Raw genomic sequence first — 23,002 nt, 5'->3', positions numbered from 1 at the left:
GACTGCACAGCCACACTGACTGTGATTTTTAACATTGTTCCACCTTCCCTTTGGCAGTGTCCTGAAAAGCATCATTTTTAGGAGGTTCTGACTACCCAAAGCAGAGTTCCTGGGAGTCACATATCCCAGGGGGATTTGCAAGACCCCCTCCTTTCTTAATTCACTGTGGGGCTACTAGTGAAAGACCAAAGAAGCCAATTTAGCTCCTCAGCTTCTACACTATCATTACCTTATTTTTAAGTAATTTATCTAAATTTTGAGGCACTATTGAATTATTTGTAAGCTCTAATTTTTTCATCTTAAAAGGGGTGTGTGGGTTCTTGGATTGGAAAAATAGCACAAGTTTTCCCTCAGAAGGGAAATTGCTAATGACAGTAATAACCCACAAAACTATTCTCTTTAGACTGAAGGAACAAAAGAACATCTTGGGGGGGGGCAGGAATAAGCAGTAGCAAATATTTAACTGATAGTAACAGTGAATTTGCAGGAACTGCAAAATAATAACTTTTTTAAAATCTGTTCCCATGAGAGTTTTTTTCAGGCAAAACTGTTTTCATGCCATATTACATCTGAAATCCTTACAACAGCTTCCTACCTTCCCTGTAAAGAGCTAATAGACAGGGCTTGTTTTTTTAAATCTCTTCTAAGTCTCCATCTCCCTACCGGACTTTATTTAAAAGGTTACTCTTTATTTAAGAGAGAGCCTGTGCCTCTTTCCTCGCGTTTTACTGTTTTTGCGCTGAGCCCGATGCCCTTGGTTTGCATAAGGCAGGTGGTGTGTGTCCTTTTTCTAGAAGTGCACTATTTACTGCTGGGGAAAGGCAGAACTGGGGATTTTCTACCCTTGGTTTTCCACTAAGTCTTTTTGGTTAAGGGCACACGATAATTTTGGTTTGACCCAAACCGCGACAAAAGCACCTGGGCTGGGCGAAGCACGGCCAGGCCCTGCCGGCTGTGGGGACACGGGGAGGGCAAGGGGGGACATTTCAGAGGTAAAAACCAATGCCCAGCATTAAGTCTGAGGTTGGGAAGAGGGGGTGAGGGTAAAAGCAGTGTGGGGAAAAACGTTGTGTGTGAGGGGCATCAGGACAGTTGGCGGGTGAGGGGACGGGAGGGGCCATCTTGGCCCTCAGGCCGGAGACGCGTCCATGGGCAACCGCTGGAAGTGGGACCTGTCCCTTTCCAGAGCCTTCTCCTCGGCAGGGCCCTGGAGGAGCAGTGCCAAGGGGGTAACTGAGCCCAGTGAGGGGTTTGTGTAGTGCAAATCTTTGTGTAGTGCAAATCTTTGTGTAGTACATTTAAATATTGCACCTCCTTGTACCCCGAGGGACCACAGGGCCTCTCTAATGGCGTCTTCTGCACTTTTCCATGTTCATAAAATATCCTCCCACATTGTTGCACGGGGGTGTTGGGTGTTCCCAATCCAGTGAGACCCCTGCCCACTCTCCTGCCCATACCAGCCATGTGTTTGCAATACCTTCATTTGTTAGGTCTAAGTGTTGGGGCCAAATGAGAACATTACCCCTCTATGAAGCACCCCAAAAGTTTTTGGCACTGAGGAAGTAACTATTGCACTTAGATCTGCTGGCAGTTATATTGTGAGCTATTTCACCAGTGCTGTGGCATGTGCAATATATATTGTGCGTGTTCCAGAGACAGGAGGGATGATGAATGGGTAATGTGTGCCCTGCTTTCTGCTTCTGTTGATAAGTGACTGATAAAGCTGACAAATAGCTGGATTAAGTAAACAGAGCCTACATAACTCATTCAAAGCGAATAACTGTTTACAAATTATCAATTGTTATCTGCACAGTTGTGAGTTAGGAATGATGTATCCCATTCCGGTGTAGAAATAATGGGACAGTGATTATGTGTATCAGGTATGTGAACAGTAAAACTGGCCCTCTGACAGCGCTCATCCTCAGGACAGGGAGTGGGAAGAAAAAGAAATGTTGTTTGGACCAAGTGCAGCAGTTTTTGACTCCAGAAAAGAACAAGAATCTGAATACAATAGAGGCTTCGGGATTTGGCTCCTAAATACAATCAGAATAATTTTTAAGCTCGTTTAGAAGCTATTATAACTAGTTACTACTCAAGGACCAATTTCAATCTCATTCCCATGAGTAGTGTTTGCAGAAAATGTAGAATGTGTGTCTTTTTATTAGAACAGGAAGAAATGCCTGCTAATATAATACCACTTCATTTCATAGTTCACTGTAGAATGAGAATGGGATTTCAGAGCTGCTGATGTTTTAATCTCATGTTTCCTGTCCAAAGTAAAAAGCTGTGTACAAGCAATGTCAAGTTAAACAGTTTTAGTTCATCAGTGGCTGTGTCATATTTGTAGCACATGTTAAAGGTGGGGGAGGGTTTATGCTCTGCTCTGTATGATCAAGTGCTTGCTTTTAATTTAGTGAGTCATCTCTGCAACATCCTGATAACAAAACATGGCTTCAGATTCCTGAGATAGCACTGAGTGCCAATTGCACATCAGAGAGAAAATAACTTGGCTTGCAATAGCCTGGATTGATCCACAAAGAAAGAGGTTATAAACTGTAATGGAAGTGCTGACACAACCAAAGGCGATAATACACTTCAGTACAGCTCTTAGCGAGAGGGTACCCGCGGCTCTCAAGGGTCTCGCTGCGGCCGGACCACTCGTGCTGGAGCAGAGCTTTCAGCGGGGAATTGAGGTGATGCGTGAGAGCTCATGGGTGCGCTCCCTCTTGGGGGTTTGGCACCCTCTGCTGTCCAGTTTTTGAACAAAAAAACCCAAAAAACCCCCCCTAGAAATTGGACTATACAAGAGACATAAAAGAGCAAATCAAAGCCTTAACTGAGTAATTTTGGCAATCAACCCCTCGCACTGTCTTCCTGCAGCAAACAGTGAATGTTAAAACCAAATATATTTTTCTTGCTTCACAATAGTAGTTGCATCATTGCATTGACTCTGTTTCTCACAAACAAGCTGACCGAGCCTCGGCTCCTGTTCCCACTGTAAGGCTTCCTGACCATTCAGGTTGGATGCAAGCAAAGCACAAAGGCTCTGGTGCTGGAGGGGTCTCAGATATGCAAGGAGAGGCTTTTTATGCCTCAGCAAGGTCTCTGTGCAATTGTCACAGAGTTAACACAACCCTTCCACAGAGGAAATGCAGTGGAAACAAGCGGGTTCATACCTAACATCTGGCATGACTGTTCTTGCTACACGAGCATCTTGTGCTGCAGCTGATAGTGCTGAAAATTGCGTAGGGCACCTTATGCATGTTTTAGCTATTTAGCTAAATGTTTATTCACTCCAGGTTTTTTTGGAAACAAGTAACAAATGCTTTCTTTGACAGAGAGACACAGAGCTTTGCTTCTGCAACAGAAACATGGAACACCTGGCTCTGCAGTAAGGGGAATTTAAACCTAAGAGCTCTGGAAAACAGGAGGCCCGTTTCTATTGTTTGACTATCTCCACTGAAGAGCTCCTATATTTGATTGACAAGGTAAAAAATATTCTGTATAGTAGGCATGGCAGCCTGTAGGAAACAGCCGCTGTTTGTTCCTTATGTATTTCACTTTTTGGATCTGCATTTGCACACTGTATTCAAGATAAAAAATAGAAATTTATCAACCAGATCTGCAACACACACAGTGCCAGTCTTCCCTTAATAGGACACCAGAAAACCAAAGCTGTGCTTCCCATTAGAGGTCCTTCAATGGCTTCAATTATTAAACGGTTTCAGTTATGGCTTTATGAGTTTTCAGTTATCTGTGGCCTCAAGTATGAAATCCATTGCAAAAGTAGGACAAAGCACTGTTCTTCTGAGAGCACAGAGAGCTAGATCCTGACAGACACTGCTGCATTCCCTCTCAGGTTAGCTCAGGTTCTGAGTCATGTGCCTCTGGCGGTGGCCTGGACTCCAGAACATGTAGTGAGGCACGTGGTGTGGTTCTGTACAGCCTGGGGGTGCCTCCCCTGTACCAGCCAGGGCCAGCACCCCCTTGCCCTGCATGCCCTGGAGCTGTGTGCTTCTCAGGGTACAAGTTCAACTGAAGGCTTTTCTCCTGTGCCTGTGCCTGTGCCTGCTAATGTCCACTGTGTCCCTAGGGAAAAATAATTGGAGAATGCAGCTATATGGCAAATTGCTACTTGTTCCTCTTATGTTTCACTTCACTCCAGCAGTCTCCATGCTGCTTCCTTAACAAAGCATAAATGGATTTACTAATCAACTGCTTTTCTTTCCATACCCACTCTGCTTCTCCTCACATCTTCTCAGACCTGGGATTTTAGCTAAAAACTCAGAATGCTCATACTCATTCCTATTAGAAGAAGAAGAAAATACACTCATTGTAAGAAATTCCACTTTTGGAAATAGCTTTGTTTTTCTTTTTTTTGCTGCAACAACCACAATGTTCTAAATAGATTGCAGCTTTTCACATTCAGTCTCAATAGGAAATAAAATGGAGGAAGTGCAGAAGGCAGCACTGGCATGATTTGCATATAGTCTTTGAAAACAAACATCGAGTGGTGGCAACTGAGAACCAGCTTTATATCAGGCTCCTGCTGCAGAAGTGTTCAAGTCAAAGAAAGAAAACATGACCTTGTGGAAAGATAAACCTCAATCTAGTGTTTAGCAGGAAAAAAAAATAAAAAGAAACTGTTTATTTTAAAAAGGAAAAAGAATTAGATAGAAACCTGAGTGGTGGGAAAATGCTAAATAAAACTCAGAATCCTTATTTGAGATCTCCAGTGGGTGGAAGCCACACTACCCAGTGCTGCCTGTGCATGGGGCAGTCTGGTGCTGAGCTATATATTCAACCACAGATTGGTTTCCCCAAGCATCAGCCAAGACATAGTTTTTATTGATTTATTTTGCTATCTTCCCACTGCAGTGATAGGATGACAAAAGAACCACCTGTGGGTATCCTAATATATCTAATGCCAGCGGATTTTCAGGTTGAATAAAAACAATAAATCTTTCTAGGCATAAAGGGGAGACTGCAAGGTAAGTTAATTTGGGAAACTAAAGAGCATGATTTAGGAATATTGGGTTTGTTTGAATGGATCAGACTGGTCCTCCTGGCTTCCTAACTTCTCCTCAGAGATAGTTTTTAACAAATGACACACAAGAAGACAAAATAAGCCCCAAAATAGTTAAGTGTTCAGTGACACTTCAAGGGACTGGCCTGCCTTCTGACAGAGTAGCAATAACTGTGTTACACCAGAGAGCAAAAGGTCTGATTCTCACTGTGTTATGCACATTACAAGTGTTCCAAAAATTAGGTGGCATTTCCTAAAGAACCCAGGTACAACACAGGAACTCATGGCTGTGCTGATCACTTCATCTATCATAGGACACAGCCTGTATTTTCCCTGAGGCAGTACAGTTAGATTTGTTGTGCAACTTCCTCTTAAATTAAAGGAGAAAATGAATAAACATGTAAACCTGTTCAGCTGCTTAATATATTCACAAATCAAGGCTAAAACAGTAGCTAGTCAAAGATGGTGTAGAGTCTAGCACACCAGAAAACAAAGTTCTCTTTCTCTGCAGTTCTTCCAAAGGGTTTTCCTGTCTCCTCACTTCCATGAGCAGGCCGAACTTGTAGGCTGCTCCTAAAAATGCATATTAAGCCATCATGGTAATATAAGGCTCTTTGGCTCTAATCTATTTCAAACCAGTGATTTTACACTCTTTTGAGCTTTCTGCTAGCAAAAGCTTCCAGATTAACACCCCTCTGAGACTGTGCTACTCTGCTTTCCCCTAAACAGGTCCAGCATGGGCTGCAGTGGCTGAAGTTCCCTACCAGTGCTGCTTTGCTGATGTATCTCAGCCCTGACCCATTCTTGGCAGTGCATCTGGGAAGGTCAGTTTTTACTTTATAGGAATTTCAACTCCTGGCATCTGCATTGTATTTCTGTGTCTAAATTTTGATTCTGACCACAGGAATGTAGGCAATCTTCTTAATCCTGATCTTAAATTTTTGATCATTATGCTACAAAATGATATATACCTGAGCACTGCTATAAATGTAGCTCAGGGATGCAGTTTTGAATGATCTGGGAAAATGTCTAATATATTTACACTTCTTTAGATTGCTTAAAGGAGCATAAATAAAGGCTCAGTATATCTGCCCCTGAAACCCCAAATAATATTGGCAGTGGTTCCTCTGTAAAGTCAAAGCAGTAACACAAACATGCCGACTTCTGCACCTTTCTCAGACACAGGAAAAAAATGGAATTGAAGGTATAAGGGCTCAGGAGATATTTCAAGGAAAGCCAATAAAAGAGAAAAGCTAGAAAGTGACACTCACCAATAACAGGATTCTTAAAGCCTCAAATTCGATAAACCCACAAACCAAAAGAAATTAAGCAGGCTGTGCCACTTCAGGACATTATGCTATGGGATTTTAACAAGATTCATGGGTATTTAAAAGTAATGGCATAAATTGGTTATTTAAAGTCAATATTGATTTGTTGCCAGATTCTGCATATCAACAATTGCACTTGAGTGTCCATTTACTTTGCTCAGAAATAAATATTCCTGCCCAGCTGCACGTGCTGGTTGGAAGAGAATCAGTTTTCACCACTGGCAAGGGGACAGGTTGTTATCTCAAGCCACATGGTTCATTGATTTATCAGTGGTGGTGTAAATACAGAAATTTATAGGAATGCTGTCAAAATCATTTACTTAAAGCTTTTTTTGGAAGAAGAATGATAGCATGCTCCCAGGTAAGAGTGCAAGAGGCTTTTTGAGTATTTGGGCCTATTAGCTGGTTGAGGTAAATTATCTCCATTTGATGTTTCTGGCTGGCAGAGTTAATTTATTTGTACAAAAGTATTTAATGATGCAGGGAGATTGTTATTGGTGGTTTAATTATTGTTTTGATCAGAGCTTCTGTATGGGTGGTAGTACTCCTAATAAGATAATCATACTTTTTCATCTGTTAATGAGTCTTTGGAGTATTCCCAACACAGTTTTAAGTCTTAGTTGTTTTCCCGCTCTTGGTTTAATTTCTGTGTTTCATTTGGCTTGCATAATGAAACAAGATGGGCTGCTTTACTGCTGTTTATAACCAGTCTTCCTAACAGGGTTTTACTGTGCTTGGGCTGATCGGGATTTTCCAAAACTACATAACCATTTGTAATCTGGGATGGGGGGTGGAAGAAATCACTTTGCCTGTAAATTGAAACAAATTAACTGGGCTTTTGTTCTTAGGTAGATTATAATATTGGTTTTGCACAATCTCGTTGTGGTATCTAAACTTTATCACTAAAAAGCATGTTGTCTGCCTCTCTTTTCTCTCTATAGCTCTTAAAAAAAACCCTCAAACATTCCCTGTATCTTCTCCTACAAAGACTTGTGTACAAGTGTTAAGTTGACTTGTATGAGAAGCTGGAAAGTAGATAGAAATGTTAAGAGGAGAACCATAAGAGAGCAAAATTAATATCATATAATCACAGGAGCTTTGCCTTTCTCTACAGATGAATATTCTAGTTCACATAGTATCTTCTTTAAGGAGTATTTATATACTCAATTTTCTCCTGTTTTGTGACCGTACTTGCTTTCTCTCTGCTTCACTTTTTATTCTGAGATTATTGGATTACTGGCTCTGATTTGTTTTGAAGTCAGCATTGGCTCTCTTGCAGTACTGTGCATGGAGAGACAGCCCACACTGCAGAAATATAAAAGCCATGGGGGACATGAAGAAGCAAGTGGTGCCTGAATGTTCTGTTGCCACAAGCACAAACAATATTTCAGTCCTCCATAATAGTTATACAGGTGCCTACTACAAAAATTATACTGGAAGAAGGTGACAGTTAGCAAATTCCTTCTTCTCCTCTGGAATTTTCTCGTCCTCTTTGATGCTGTGGAAAAAGAAATGTACTTAAGTAGTAACAGAAGTGCTCCCAGTCCAGCTTTACCTTCAGAGCTGGATGGTGGCTTTTCATTAGGTCATTGTCAGACTCTCTTTGGAACTGCTTCACTGTTTCTTATGTGATGGGATGTTTCACCTGTGCCATCTCACAGAGCTTCCAAAGGCAACAGGAGGTGCATAGAGGTCTGGTAACATTCTGGAGATTAGTTACCAAAAAAGGAAAAGAAAGGACCAGAATGAACCAGATTAGAGAGGAATAGGACTTCTTGTATTTCATCAGGTATCACAGATCTTCAGAGTTAGCAGTAATTTCCTACTTGTTACACAGTCAGCTGTGGAAAGGGCATCAATCACATCTGCTTATAAGGTACTTGGGAAAACTGCAGGATTACTCACAGTGTCTTTCCCCATCTCTCCCAGGCTTTAGCCTGAAAAGTTATTCCCTCTCTGTTGTGACCTGTATAATGTGTCTTAGACATGCAAAGCATTCAACAGTGTTAACTAAGAAAAAATTATGAAGATTTTCATAGCATGGCAAGTATCCTAATATCTTAATTATTAACATGTGAACCTGGGGAACACAGCTAACATTGGACCTCATATATAGGGAGCTGTTGTACAAGTACAAATTAAAGCAAAACCTCCCTGAAAAGCTAAGTCTAAATAGACTAAACAAACTTCAGGGCAAAAATACACATGTAAAGTGAACAGCATCATGGCTGGTAAAAGTCAGGTTTCTTTCACAAATTTGTTTTTCTTACAATGATGGGAATCAATCTGTAGAGCAAAATAAACCAAACAACCCAAGTGAGGTACAATAGACACTAAAGGGAAATAATAAAAATTGGATGTACAGCAGTCAGGAGAAATGAAAAAGAAGCAAGAATGCAGATGGAAAAAGCAGTCAAGCATAAAGGACCATGTGCAAAAGCTGAATGGGAGAGAAGGTGGAAGCTGGGTGTCCTATTCTGTGGGGACCAGTTTCCAGATGCTTTCTGCTGCCACTGCCAACTGAATGTCTAACTAAAGGCCCTGTAGCCTTTTTTTTAATCACTTACTCTAAAATGACTGAAAAGGGAGTTACATGGGCCCTGAAGCCTCCTTGTGCAAAGTCTGGAAACCAGAAAGCAAGCAGTTGGGGAAGGGAGATATGGAGCAAACCGCTTGGATCTGTTTCTTCCCTCCATCCTGCAGCTGAACCTGATCAAACACACCTTCATGCCAATGAAATGCCTTTGAAAGAGAGCTGTCTCTAATATTTGAAACAAAGGGAAGGGTTGCCTCAATAACTATTAACATCCCCAATGTCCAAGCTGCCAACACATCTGGCACCTGCTGCTAGTGGTGGGAGCATCTTTAACAAGGCCACTGAAGGAGAGAGATGGTCTGAATTGCACTTGTGTGCCACCAGCACACTTCTGCAACAGCAAAGGGAAGAGTTCGAGAGGCTCTTCCCTTGTGTTTGTGTTATGGTTCCTTTGAGGATTAACAGATTGTCTCTCGCAGGGCTGTCAGCTGAGCCTTTCACCAGCTTGAACACTGACATAATTTTCAGGCTAACCAAAGTCTGAAAACAGGAAGAGCAAAGCAGAAGTCCAGGGATGTCACTCAGTCACCCACAGGAGGTTATTATCTGGGTTAGAGTTAGTCCAATTCACTGGCCACAGAAATGGCAACTGCAAATACTTCAGTGGAGGTCTCTGGTTATTATCCCAGAAGTATGAGTTGTTGCCCTTGGGAACAGTGGAGAACATTGAAGTTTAAAAAGTCTTTGGCAAATGTGCTTTAACACTGGAGTAAAATACTGTATGTTTTGGAAGACGACATGGAGTTCTAAGCTAAACACCAACAGCATTTGCTGAGACAGTCCCTATAGTTATGGAAAACTTAATGAATTCAAACCACTGTGTCGAGTCAGACTAACTTGAGTTGGTCTCAGCTCCCCTTTGGGCATCCTGGGCTGTGTTGATCTGCCCTGCAGCTCTTGTAACATCCCTATTTCCTTCACAAATACCAACTTTTGCCCCATTAAGAGGTTGAGTTGCAGACACGGGTCACAACGGGCCTAAGGATTTCAGAAGTAGTCTTGAATTTCCTATGTAAGGCACAAATAGTAATTCCAGTAAGACCAGTACCTGGTACTCATATGTCTGGGTTAGCTCTAGTCTCACAAACTTTACACGAGCAAATCTTCTGCTCTAGAAGTAGGGACAAAACGTTTTAACCAACTTGTAACTAATTTGAACTGATGTATCTGTAACTCAAAGCAATCACCTCTGTGTTTTGCTCCTGCAGACACTTGCAATATTTCTGTAACTGAATTATGCCCACTGAAGGGGAATGCTTTGCTGCATGAGTTACATTTCAGTACAGGCACAGAATTGCAAACCCACACTGGTCCTGTTCTCAGCACAGGAATGTAGGGCTTGAACCTGCTGTCTGTGCACAAAAACGTTCGGTGGAGTCAGAGGGACTTCTTGGCACTTGCAGTCTATAGGAGTGTGGTCCTACTTAATTTAACAAAACAAAACCAAGCTGAATGTTTCACTGAAATGAGCAGAAACCCCTGATTGGGGAAACTGTCTGGCACTTAAATCTGGATATTGATTACCTAACACTGTTCACACATCTTGAATACTTAAGCTTCAAAAAAGGTTTTTCTTAATATGAGAGAACCACAGAAGGAAAAGGTAGCTAGCAATATATGGGACTTACTGGTTCAAGGACTGAAGATTTAGGGAAAATTTAGAATCTGTCTTTAATCACTTCATGTAAAGAAGGAAAATAAATTTTTAATTATTAGGAGACTGATGATCCTAAAAGACACGTGGCTTATTTTACATGAAGCATTCCAATTTAATTTTGTAGAAGAAATGGCCTACCACAGTCTGCATCAAAACTAAAACTAGTTCTAAAATACAGTAGGAGGTTGTAGAGAAACAGGTGAACCATGGCAATGGTAGCTTTGGTTGAAGAAATGGGGCCTGCTGAGAAATTTGTGGGAAGCCTGGAGCCGGGAAGTTTCACAGGAGCTCAGGAGCAGAGCAGGCTGCTTTACAGGAAAGCATTTGCCACCTTTCTCCTGGGGCCAAAGGTGTGGGCAGGTTGCACAGAGAGCGAGCTGCTGGAAAAGGGGAAACCTTTGAGCAGGCTGGATGATAAATAACTTTAAAAATAGGACGAGAGGCTTTTTTTTTTAAGGCATAGTATCTTGAACTGCTCTAGCACAATTGATGAAGATGATCTATTGCCTGGAGTACCAGAAATGGGTTGGAATATAACAGCAAGAAGTCATGCACTTAAAGATTAATTAGAATAACTGCAAGTAAGCTCAGAGGTTCATCAAATGTGAGATTACAAGAGGAGGAATCCAGGTACCTTATTGGTTGTAGGATAACTATGATGCCACTGTAATGTGGTCTTAAAAATGCTAATGTATTCTGGGATGCATCGAGTGAAGTATTTTCAGTAGACGGCGAGGTATTAATATCATGGTACAAGGCAGTTGTTAAGACCTTGTTTAGAACAGTGCACACAAGGTAGAAGGTATAGAGGACATTGGAAGAGTAGAAAACCTATTTGGAGAGAAGATTAAAAACAAAGCAGAAGGACCAAGAAAAGATGATCTAATTGGTATTTTATAATTGCTAGTACATTTGAGGTAAATAGCAGAGAGGCAAAATTATTTAATTTGAAGGGCAAAAATGGTGAAGAACAAATGGCTATAAATTGGTAGTGAATACATTTACACTGGAAATTAGGACGTTTCTAGTTTCAGAAAAGTGGATGCTAGAAAAGTCTTAAAGATAGAAGCAAGACACCGTGGCTGTCTGAAGGCAGAGTGTGTCTGAAGGTGCTGGGTGTCTTGTGTATCACCATTCCTGTCAAGGGGATATAAGGAGGCTTAATCCCCGCGTGATTAAGTGTGTATTTGCAGTGTGTTAGTCCCGTGTTTCAGGAGGTTTGTTGACATGCTAGAAGGTCCAGAAAGATTCAGCTTGCTTTCCGTGCCTTTTTAACCTCCAAATCACCAGAGATGACACAAAGTTAACGTCTCGCGGAGCTGGCCAGGCGAAGGTTCTGTAAACAGCTGCTCTTCTGTGAGTGACGATTAATGGGACACAGAAGTCAGCGTGCAGTGGCAAAACGGACCTTTTAGGTGTCTCACGGATCAGACCGGTGTGGATCACGCTTCTTTCTCTAGGTTGTTTGTTTCCTCCCGAGCGTTCTGAAAAGGGCACGTTTCTTGCGCTTGCCGGACCGAGAACTTTGTGATACTTGACTTTTGCGGTTTTCTTCCTGTTGCACACTAGTTTGGGGCTGCTGCAGAACAAGTCCGCAGTTTCTCAGAGGCCGTGCTTTGGGAGGGGGGGGGATGCCGTGCCTCGCGATGGGCGCGGAGCTGTTCTGGGGGACTCGGGGACACGGGCTGTGTGGCCGGGCTGGCCCGGGGCTGCCGCGAGCTGCACCCGGTTATCCAGCCGGTGTCTGCCGGGACTCAATTAGGCGGTGCGGCAGCAGTTTAATTTGAATAGTTAATTGCGGCGTGTCGGGCCGGGAGCGGCGGCGCTCGGCGGGGCCGGGCGGATCGGCTTGGCGAGACCCCCCTCTAGCGGATGGCCCGGGCCTCGCCCGCCCCTCGGCGGGAGCGGGAACGGGAGCGGGCGGGCCGCCGCACCGGGAAACGGAACCGCGGGGCAGAAGCGCTGCAGCCCCGCGGGGCCCTCCCCCGGGCAGCGCCGCGGCGGCCCCGCGCCCCGGGGCGGCTCCTGCCGGGCGCGGCCCCCGCTGTCCCGGGCGGGCTGTGCTCCCTCCCGAGCGCGACGGGAAACGCCGCCGCTTTTATACTTTAAGCCAGTGGGATGCGGAGGTTTCTCATCCGCGTGGAGAGCAACATCTCCCCTGCGGAAGAGGGTGCGTGGCCGGGTGCGTCCTGCCGGGCATCGCAGCGTGTCGCTCGGGAGTAACCGGAGCCCGGCGCGTCTCCGCGGTGCCGCCGCGCTCAGAGCGGTGTGTGCGATCTGCCCGCTGGATGCGTAACGAGCAAGTTCATGGTTCCATTCGTTCTTCCTGCCCGCTGTTCCGGCACTGCCGCTCTCTCTGTTTCTTGGTACTTCTCTGCTCCAGAGACGAACCATTACAGCTCGCTCCATCCGCCCGCTCTTTCCCTCGGAGCACTTATTTCGGGTCGCTAGCAACTGGTGTCCACCACAACGCGAGGGCACCTCGGCACGGATCAGCCCCGGTGCCAGAGGGGCTGGCCGAGCCGGCCGAGCGCCCGCGGCCCCGGAGCGCGTCCCTGCGGGCGGTGAGCGGACCGGAGCGCGGCCGCAGCGCTCCCCCCGCCGGCTCGGGCCGCCGCGGGCGGGCGGGCGGGCGGATGCGCTCCCGAGGAGCGCAGGAGCTTTTCACGCTCAGCTCCCGCTGTCCCCCGCCGCCGCTTGCTACGACCGCCCGGCGGGCTCGCTGCCGGCCGCCGCCTCGGTGCAGACCCATCTGCGCGGATCGGGGCGGGGGGCGCTCCCTTTCCGCCCCTCCGTCCCCGCCGCACGGGCGGGAGCAGCGCGGTGTTGCACAACCCGCTTCCTTTTTCTTTCGCTTCGCTGCGCCGCGGGCTGCGGCGTGGAGTGCGCGGGGCGCCGGTCCCCGCCCTGGGCGGGGGGGACGGCACGGCCGGTGCCGCCCGCCCGTTCCCCGCCAACTGCGGCGCCGGCGCGGCCCCGCGAGAGGGGGGGCACCGCCGGTCCTCGCGCCCCGACGGACGGGGCGGGCGATCTCCGAGGGGAACGGGGCTGAACCCTCGCCAGGGCGCGAGGGGATGGAGCCGGGACCGCGCATCCCGCGGCAGGCACAGACCGCCCGCCCGCCCGGCTGTGCCCCTTCCCGCGGCGGCCGGGCCGGGCAGGGCGGGGCCGCCCCGGCGGAGTCGCGGCGTCGGCGCGTCCCGTTACCGGCGGGGCGAGCCCGCGCTGCCCCCGGCGCGGCGGGAGCAGGTGTCCGGGGGCAGCAGCCCGGGGCGGCGCGGCAGGGGCGGGACCGAGGCCGGGCCCCGCGGGGCCGGGCGGGCGGCGGCGGCGGGCTCGGCGCGCCCGCGGCAGGAGGGAGCCGGAGCGCCCGAAAAGCCGTGAGGGGAGGGGAGGGCGGAGGGGCGGGAGGGGGGAGGCAGGCGGGCGGGCGGCGGGCGCATGCGCTCTGGCGGGCCGTGCCATATTGGAATGAGGCAGTGAGCGGAGCGCCGGGGAACCCGAGCCCCGGCAGCGGCGCAGGGCTGGAAAAACTCCCCGCAGGTGAGGCGGGCGACGGTGGCGCCCGCGCGCGGGCGGAGCGGCCCCGGGCGCAGCTGCTGGGGGCGTTTTGCCGGCGGGGCGCGGGGGCCGGAGGGTTTTTCCGGGCTCCCGAAGTTTGGATGCGGGAAAAAGGCGGCGAGGCAGAAGAAGGAGGAGGAGGAGGAGGAGGGGGGGGAAGAGGCAGGCGGAGCGCGGCGGGGAGGCGGCGGCGGCGGCGGCAGCGCGGGGGGACGCGCCGAGGAGCGATGCGCGGGGCTGGCCGGGCGCCGCCGCGCAACTGCCCGCGCGCAACTCTGCGCGCTCCCGCCGGGGGCCCGCGGCGTCCCGCGGCGCGCTCGGCCGAAGTTGCCCTCCCGGCCGGCGCCGCGCCCGCCCGGGGACGCGCCCGGCCCCCGCGGGAACTTTGTGCGCGCCGCGCCGCCGCCCCGGCGCGGCTGGTCCCTGCCCGCGCTCGCGGGGGGCCGAGCCCACCGAGCGCCTCCCGCTCGCCCCCCTCCCCCTCAAAATGGCGGTGGAAGGGGACCTTTAAACCCCGCTCCGCTCCCCTCCGCACCCCCGCCGGGCGCGGCCGCGCTCCGCTCGGCGCGGCGCGCGTCCCGCCCGGGGCAGCGCCCGGCGTCGCTCCCCGTCAAGTGGCCCGTCAGCGAGCGGCTCTCGCCTCCCGTTCTGGGTGGGTAGGTGCGTGTGGGGGAAGCGAGAGGGGCGGGCGCCGCCTCCGCGGCCGCGCCGGCGGCTCTCCCGCAGCGCCGCCGCCCGCGCTGCGGGGCCTGCGCTGCCGCGGGGCCGGGCATTGTGTGCGCGCCGCGCCCGCCGCCGCCGCTCCGCACCTCGGCGGCTCCGCGCCCGCCGAGCCAGGGACAGCCTTTGTCCCTCGGGGAGTCGGGCTGCGCTGCCCGCCGCTCCTGCACCTGAAGTCGTAAATCCGTCCGGCGGTGACACGGCCGGGGATGCCCCGGGACGCCAACTTCGGGCTGGGGAGGGAGCGGTGCCGGGGCAGCGGCGGCGGGAGGGCTCCCGCCCGGGCAGAGCCGGGTGGAAGCGGGAGGGTGGAATGCCCGCATCGGAAGGACTGTGCAAGTTTTCCGTCCGTGGCTTTTTGCAAACTTGCTACCGGGCCCCCCCCCCATCCGCCCCCCTCCACAATGGAAATAATAAAAGGAGGAGAAAAACAACGCAGGCAGTTCATTGTGAATTTTTAACTACGTTCGCTATTGCAGTTCCACAAGGCCCTTATTTATTCAGAAATAGGCCAGTGATACCTGTTTCACAGTCACATGTGTGCTTTAGGGGAACAATTATATCTACTTTGGAGAAACTTGTTGCCATTTTGAAATGATTTTACATGGTAACCTTCATGTCTGACAGTTTTACCCACTCTGACGCCAGAATTCTGGTGGGAGAGGTTTTACAGCAAAAGAAAAGGCCTACCTTGCTGTTTCTTTGCTGTTCCTTCCTTCCTTCATGGGAGCTGGCTGCTGTCAGTAGCCCAGGAGGTTACCATAGCGAACACTTCCCTAAGGCAGAATGGAAGGTGCACCGTGCAGAACTCATGCCGGAGAAAAAGGTAATCCACCTTGTAACTTTAGAAACATCGTTGTTGCAACTTACTTAGTTGTTTACAATGTATGTGGACTAGTCAGAAGCATCTGATTTGTAAGAGAAAAAGTTGTTAATGGCAAATAGTCTCGTTCCCACAGGAGCAGGAGCTGTAACTTGTAGCGTCTACAGCACCCGGCAGGATGGATTCCTGATGTAGCTACAGCGTGTGATTACTGTTTGAAAATAGCCAACTGTTGGGGCAAAGTAAATCAATGTCAAGATGAAAATAGATCAATTAACTGAAAACATAGGTTTCCTGTGTGGGAGCTGCTACTGACATGGATTTTACAATTAAGAAAAAAGAGCAAAAAAGCATCTATCTATCTAAGAGATCATCTCTAGGGACAAGACTTAGTGGGCTTCCTGCCTTCAATTCAGCCACTTCCTCTTTTGCGTTTGGTTTGTGAATTGTTGCTGTGATTGAGAGACAAGAATGAAATCTAGTTCTTCACAGAGCCTATGTTGGTGTCAAAACAGGAAGATTCTTCTCAACAAGACAGATAACCAAATAAAACTGATAGAGCCCACTACCTTTTTTTATGACTCACAGCTAAGAGGTAGCGTGGAAGTGTTGGGAGAATGGCTTTGCCAGTGTTTGGTGTGTCTGTGCTGGGCAGTTACACTGAAGACTTCAGTATCCTGTTACATGCACATGTTCTCCACAGGAGACAACAGTGCAAGATAGAGAGCAGAGAAACAGTGGCAGATCTTTGTGATTATTGATCTGTATGGGTTTTCCTTTGCCCTTTTTTCCTCTCTACTATTAATTTGCTAGTATTGAGTTTTCTTATCTGATTCTTAAACCTGGCAAACCTCCTAAGCAATTGCTGTGTGGAAAAAGTGGATTAAGTGTAAGCTGACATGTTAATGACTGATAGAGTTTGCGTGGTGTAATCTTTATATTCTAGGAACCCTTTCACTGTCTCATGGGGAAGATGTTAATGAGTATTGCAAAAAAACCCACATTTGTCATAATATGTTTTGGTAACACTTTGCAAGGGGGTTTTTGTTGTTTCATGGCAGACCAGTGACAGCTGTAGACCTTAGTCTTCCCATCTTGCTTGCTTTTTGAATCCACTGTATTTGGAAATCTCTTTAACATCATTGCTGTGCTTCCACTTACTAAGTTTGGCCATGGCACTGTCATCAAGCAGTGATGCAGACATCAATACAGTCATTTTGCACTGGCTTGGCTTAAGTAATTGTCCTACAACTGATGCACTTGAGACACGTGGCAACTTAATTACACCAACACACTGACAGTGAAATGACTCAGGGTAAATTCACTGAAGTGTCCTTTGAGTGCATGAGAAATTTAAACCTGGGAGGTGTTTAGCGAGGGACATTTTGAGGAGGAGCTTCCAGTGCCTAAAAACACATGGCTTGCATCACATGCATTGTTCCTATAATAATATGGCAGCCTTAATGCTACAGAACAGTGTTCAGATTTGGTTTCTTGACCTTTTAGATGTGCGTCTCTGTGTTTGGTAGATTGGTCATTGACTTAAAACAGTGTAGCCTGTGTAAGTTACAAATGTTTTCTGGAGCTGTAACATTTTTCTTTTGCTCATCTGACTCATCTTGCAGGACGAGTAGCAGATTTTTGTGTATCATCTTGCTTTGGGTAGCTTTGAGCATCAGTGTTGCTGCTGGTGGTGGACTTGACTTTGTGCTCCTTTCCTTCTGCACTTGGGAACTGGCTGTCAGATTTTAGGTCATAGGTTTAAACTTGAGGTGGGTGTTGTTTAAAGCTTTTAGGTTGTTTATTTTTTTCCCTCTCAAGATTACTTACTTGAAAAGTCAAGGGATAACATAAGGGGGAGGGTGTTGATTTGTTAGTTTTGTTTTGATTCAAATGCTTGTTGAAGTTGTCCTGTATGCAAACATTGTGTCACTGTGGAAGATCCTGAAGGGGAGATTTAGGAGTTTGCATTCTCCAAGTTCAGCAAAAGTTGAAAATTAGCGTAAATTTTTATCTTAATTTTATACTAATATCTTATGATTTTTAAAGCCATGATATCTGTGTAATGATATTTTTTATGTAATTACATATTTTACTAACTTTAATGTATAATTATTTCCACTGCTTGGTTTTCTTTATATTGATAAAGCCTATGAAAGAAGCACTGAGATGTTAATTAGTTCTCATTTGATTTTAAAATAGTTTTGGTTTTAAGGGTACAGAATATATATATATATATATATTTAAGTTAGATGTGGCACATGTAAGACACATATTTTGTGTTCACTCTGTATCCATGTCGATTTTTCCACCCTTTTCCTGTACTTTGCTAACAACCTTTGTGGACTGGTGGTGATAATAGGAGAATAATAATAATAATAATAATGACAATAATTACAGTAATAGTAATAATTATTATTATCATCCCAGTTATAATTACGCTTTTGCCGCTATCTTATGGGTGAGACTATTTTTTAAGAGTTATTAGCAAAGGCTGGTCTGTAGAATTAAAGTATTACAGCATGAATTCTACTCTGCATTCTTAATAGGGCATCTCTTAGGGGAATTACATGTTTGAATATTTTAAATGTCCCCCTGTGAAAAGGAGGGTGTGAGCTTAGGCTGGAAGATATTCTGCATATCAGTTGGGACTCTCCAGGTAACTCTCCACATCTCTGGGAAATGAGTGAATTTTAACTGATGTAAAGCTGCACGGTAGTTACCAAGTCCTACGTAAATGCTTAAAAAACCTTTGAAGCTGGAAAGCAATAAGTCTTCGGGGCACCTTCTGCTTTGTTTGTTTTGGAAGTGTTGGATTATCACCCCCAGACACCACTGAGGAGCATTTTGCTGGGAACTGTGCAAATAAGGAAGGCCTGTGAGCTGCAGGAATAAGGAAACCCAGGTCCCAAGGTCTCTTTCTTCCTCTACCTCCCCCTCCTCTTTTTCCTTCCTTACCTCTTCTGGATTCTCTGCAATGTCTTTGTTCATCTTTCAGTGGAGACAGTGATGTTCAGATTTATTTTCCCTGTGAAAATAAGTATCCTTTTCCAACACTTGTAGGATCTGAGTGTCATTGAGACCCCTGCCCCTCAGTCATGTTTTGTTGATGGGGTTTGAGGAAGAGTCACGAGAGGATAGGCAAAAAATGGGTACATGCAGACACTCCAAATTAATCCAATGAGCCTTGTTTCCTAAGAAAACCAGGTAAGCAACAATATTAGAACCTGAAGTAAAGAGGGCTTCAGGGGGGTTTGAAGTAGAATAACCACCTCTCCTGTGGATGCCTGACTCCAGAACTGGGGTTTCGGCTCTTTCAAGCCGGCCTTTTTTTTTGATAGCACAGAGCAGCCTTAAGAGACACGAGTTGCTGCACAGATTACTTCTTCTAAATAATGAACAAATAGGAGTTTTACCTTCACTTAAAGTATATGGGAGCCATATGTGTTTCGTTTTGGATTTTTTCACCTACTGGGACTTGGCACACGGACAGGTTGCAGATGCTCACCTACAGTGCAGGTGAGTTTCTAGCTACAGAGGTAATCTGAGCAATTTGTTCAGTGGATGTGGATGTTTAAAATGTGATTATTGTCCCTAGAGTCACCCTGAGCAGCAGCTTGCAGGTTTTCAGGGTCATTGTTTATATTGCTATGGCACTTCATTTACACTGGTTTATTTGCTGTTACACTTGAGGACACTCTTGTTCACTATAGAGATGATCTCTTTCTTCAAACAGATGAGTTGGGAAGGAGATTAGTGGAATGTGATGTTATCTAAAAATGATGCAGCCATTAAACCAGCTTTGAGATTCTCTGAGAGTACTGATGAGTGAGAAAAGAGATGCATCTTGGATTATTTTTTCTCTCTAAGAGTAAACTGTACAGAGCTGAGTGACCTCTCCCATTTTGGCTGATTGGAGTTGAGGGCTCTCAGCATATCTCAGGAGATGCTCTGTCTTGCAGAATTGGGTCATTGGTTGAAAGTAATGATGGTGGTGGGGAACCCTGCAAGGTTTTGCTGTTTGTCACTTAATCTTTTTCAAGGATGTAAGGGACTGGAGCAGTGATACTGAAGTAGAGATCAAGTGGTTTGGGGAAGATGAACTCCAGCTTGATGTATTTAGAGGCTGCAGTCACTATTTCTTCTGGGGATGGGTGACAGAAAGCCATAAATAGCACCTTCAGATTTGTCATTGTTTCCAGAAGAAACCAATCAAGCCAGGAAGTGAAGGCACTTCCCCTCCCATGCTGGGTGCACATTTATTACAAATGGCTCTGAGTTCTGTGGGTGTCTCCCCTCTCCATGCTGGAGTCAGTGCTACCCTGGCATTTCTTATCTCTTTCTTGATCTCTTGACCTGGGAAAATATATAAAAATCTACATTTTTTTTTTTTTATTTGGTGTATTTTTTCTTTTTGTTGCTTGACTGTAGGAAATGCATTTAGAAGTCCCTACCTCCCCAGGAGCTGTCGTAATGTACAGGTTTGCAGCTGGAGCACGTGCACTTTGCTCTCTGCATGGGGAGCCGTGGCTTCTGGCTTAAAAAAAGAAAGTTATTTGTCTTGAAATAATAAAAAAAGAAAAAGATTTTTAAATCTAAGGTCTGTGAAACTCCATTATACTGTAAAGTCTTGCCTGAAACTAGGATGGGTTTTTGTAAGTCTCTTTCTTGTCAAAGCATCTTTTCTTGAAAGGAGGCCAATGTTGGCCTCAGTGCCCAATAACTTTGCTCTGAGAATGAGGACACGGTGCAGTAAAAGCTGTGCTGTTTTGAAGCAGGAGAAATGCCAGAGAAGCCCGACAGGTGTATGTCACTCTCATATTATTAATATTTATTTTTCCCTAATGTTGAGTTCCAAATATGCCCCTATTCATGTGTTAAGTACTGAGTTGTTCGAGTGGTGTTTTCAAGTAAATTCCAAGATCTGTCATTAGATTCTTAAAGGAATGTCCAAGCAGGGAATGCCGAGCAGACAGGCAGGGGGAGAACATGGGATGCTTTCTTGCACTTGGGCCAGCAGAACTCACATCCTAAAAAAAGAAATTATTAAAGAAGGCAGTGATTCCTTCCAGGATTAACTCTGTTCATTGCTCTCTAAAGTGTTACCATGAGGGTTAAACTAATGGCCCTAAGAAATAATGCAAGCGCAGGATCAGTCAGAAGTGTTACAGATAGAGCACTAATTGGCCAATTGAACCGAGTTAATCAACTCCTTTTAAATGAATGTGTCCATGGGCACAGGCATGGGGAAATCTTCCCCTCTTCCAAAGAAGTTTTTTTCTCTTTTATTTGCAAAACAAGACTTAATCAATTTAGCTGGAAGGCTTTTTAGTCCAGCGGCCAAGAGCAAAAGTCTGCTTTTCCAAGTGATTATTTTATGTCCTAAGTTATTTGTTCAACTTTTTTAATAGATATTGGGCAGGGAAGAGGAATTGAATTTTGAATTCCCCTTGCTGTTGGGGTCAACTCTTACATTTTGAATTTGTTCCTTAGCAAATTTAAACATGTAATTTGTCACTCCTCTTAATTAAAACCAGCGTATTTGGGGAAGTGGCTTTGTCGAAGCACATGAGTCCAGTTTATTGTGATAATAAACCAGTCCTAGATAATTGTAGCCTTGCTGCAAGTGTAGAGGGAGTGTGTCCCAACAGTTGATTTGCTTGGTTTGGGGTTTTTTTGCCAGTTCATCTTATGTAAGAAAGAGATAATGACTGGAAACTGAAGAATCAGGGAAGATTGCCTCTTTTTCCAGTCTTTGTACAAAAATAAGAGGAGCATAACAGCTGGAAGGACAAAATGACAATAAAAACCCCAACTTTTCAAACTGAAGTTAATGTTTCTTGGTTTAACTCTATATTCTTACTTGTTGAAAACCAAAATATTGTTTTCTTTGTTTCTGTCTTCTCTGTATATGCTTTTAAGGTAAGAATATTAATTACCTAAGTAAAATGAAATGCAGTTTTTATTTGTAGTTGAAGTCCAATTTCTAAAAGCAACTTGACATAAATTATAATTCTTATGATTATCCAATAAGAAGTACAGACATTATCTTTTTGTAGTAAAAACAAGTTTTTTGTTTCAATATTCAAGTTTGATCTTTTGCACTTGTCCTTTGTTTCCAAACAGTGGTTGAATCTTACTGGGAACTATTTTTAGGTCATTGAGAAATTGCAATATAACGTAGTTTAACAAGCTTTTGTTTAAATCAATTTATGTAAGTGCTTTCCTTTTGCGTAGATAATGACATCAAAATATGCTTCGTTAGTCTTGGTCGTTCTTACATGCAGCTGTGAGTGTAGATAATATTACAGAACAAAATAACAACTGCCTATCAATTAATGAAGGCATCTTTATAGAAGAATAGCAGCATTGATGTTTGTGAAGAGAAGGCTGGGTCACGGTGGTTACAGTGGTCAGGCTGGAGGAGTCTCTGAATCAAGCAGTGGCTTTTGGATTTCAAAGGCTAAGAGTGTATGATTTCTTTATTATCTGCCCAGAAGGGAGAGAGATCTGCCTTACTGCAGTGCAAAAACTTGCATCTGGCAAACAGCACGGCAGAATCCACTTCAGGGTATAAACTTACTCCTTCTGAGATTCTACTTAGCCCTGAGATTTGGAAGAAAGAGACCAGTCGATGGCCGGTGGTGGGGGCTGGGAAGTTTCTCTGCTTTGCTGGAAGAAGAGTGGCTTCAGATCTGTCTAAAATTGTGAGGAGTGTAAAAATTGTCACAATGTGTCCCATCAGTAGGACACCTAGTGCTGTGCCTCACCTCAGAAATCTTTTGAAATGAGGCTGAGAATCAGTGAAGTCGAGCATGGCCCTTCGGCTGCGGAGGAACCGGTGACTTGGCCTGTTCTCTGCCATTTGTCTGATCCTTCCTGAGTCCGCAACTTCCCGTGGTTATGAGTCTGCAGTTTATTATGTGCCATGTGAGAAGGTGCTCAGTTTGTGTTTTCTGGTTCCTTGTGATAGGAGAAACAGTGAATAACCTTTCCATATTCTTCTTTTTCATACTAGTTTTGATTGTGCACATCTCTTGTTCTCTTCCACAGTGGCACCGTTGAGCTAAAGAAGGAATCTCTTTTGTTGTACAGAAGGTGCTGAAGCCAATCTACAGCTTGTGTGTGTGCAATGCTGGAGTGGGCAGGGCTGCTCTTTATGGTTGGGGGTATTTCTTAACTTTGCTGTAAAACTGAATTATACATCCACCTCTGTTAGTACAGAAGTATTTCAAGCCTCTGATGTTCTTTGTTACCTTTTTTGTGCATCTCCTAGTCTTGCCATGGCTGT

General features: G+C 45.8%; 1 protein-coding gene across 5 annotated transcripts in view; it reads left to right on the top strand.

Annotated features, from left to right (window-relative positions):
* SFMBT1 (Scm like with four mbt domains 1) overlaps window positions 1-23,002 on the top strand; it is a 99,455-nt gene that overhangs the window by 13,830 nt on the left and 62,623 nt on the right. For 3 of the 5 annotated variants that reach the window (XM_051811409.1, XM_051811405.1, XM_051811410.1), the window contains exons 1-3: window positions 1,091-1,229; window positions 3,339-3,488; window positions 5,756-5,850. The gene's annotated coding sequence lies outside the window, so the exon portion shown is untranslated. Of the gene's footprint in view, window positions 1-1,090; window positions 1,230-3,338; window positions 3,489-5,755; window positions 5,851-14,065; window positions 14,151-23,002 lie in introns of those variants that run through there. The other 2 variants (XM_051811406.1, XM_051811408.1) reach the window with 2 other exon arrangements.

The sequence above is a fragment of the Manacus candei genome, unplaced genomic scaffold (genome assembly GCF_025592945.1).
Source record: "Manacus candei isolate 608988 ecotype Guabito, Panama unplaced genomic scaffold, ASM2559294v1 h1tg000082l, whole genome shotgun sequence".
Lineage (NCBI taxonomy): Eukaryota > Metazoa > Chordata > Aves > Passeriformes > Pipridae > Manacus > Manacus candei.
Note: the sequence above shows the minus strand (reverse complement) of the source record. Positions and strands in the feature narration are given on the sequence as shown.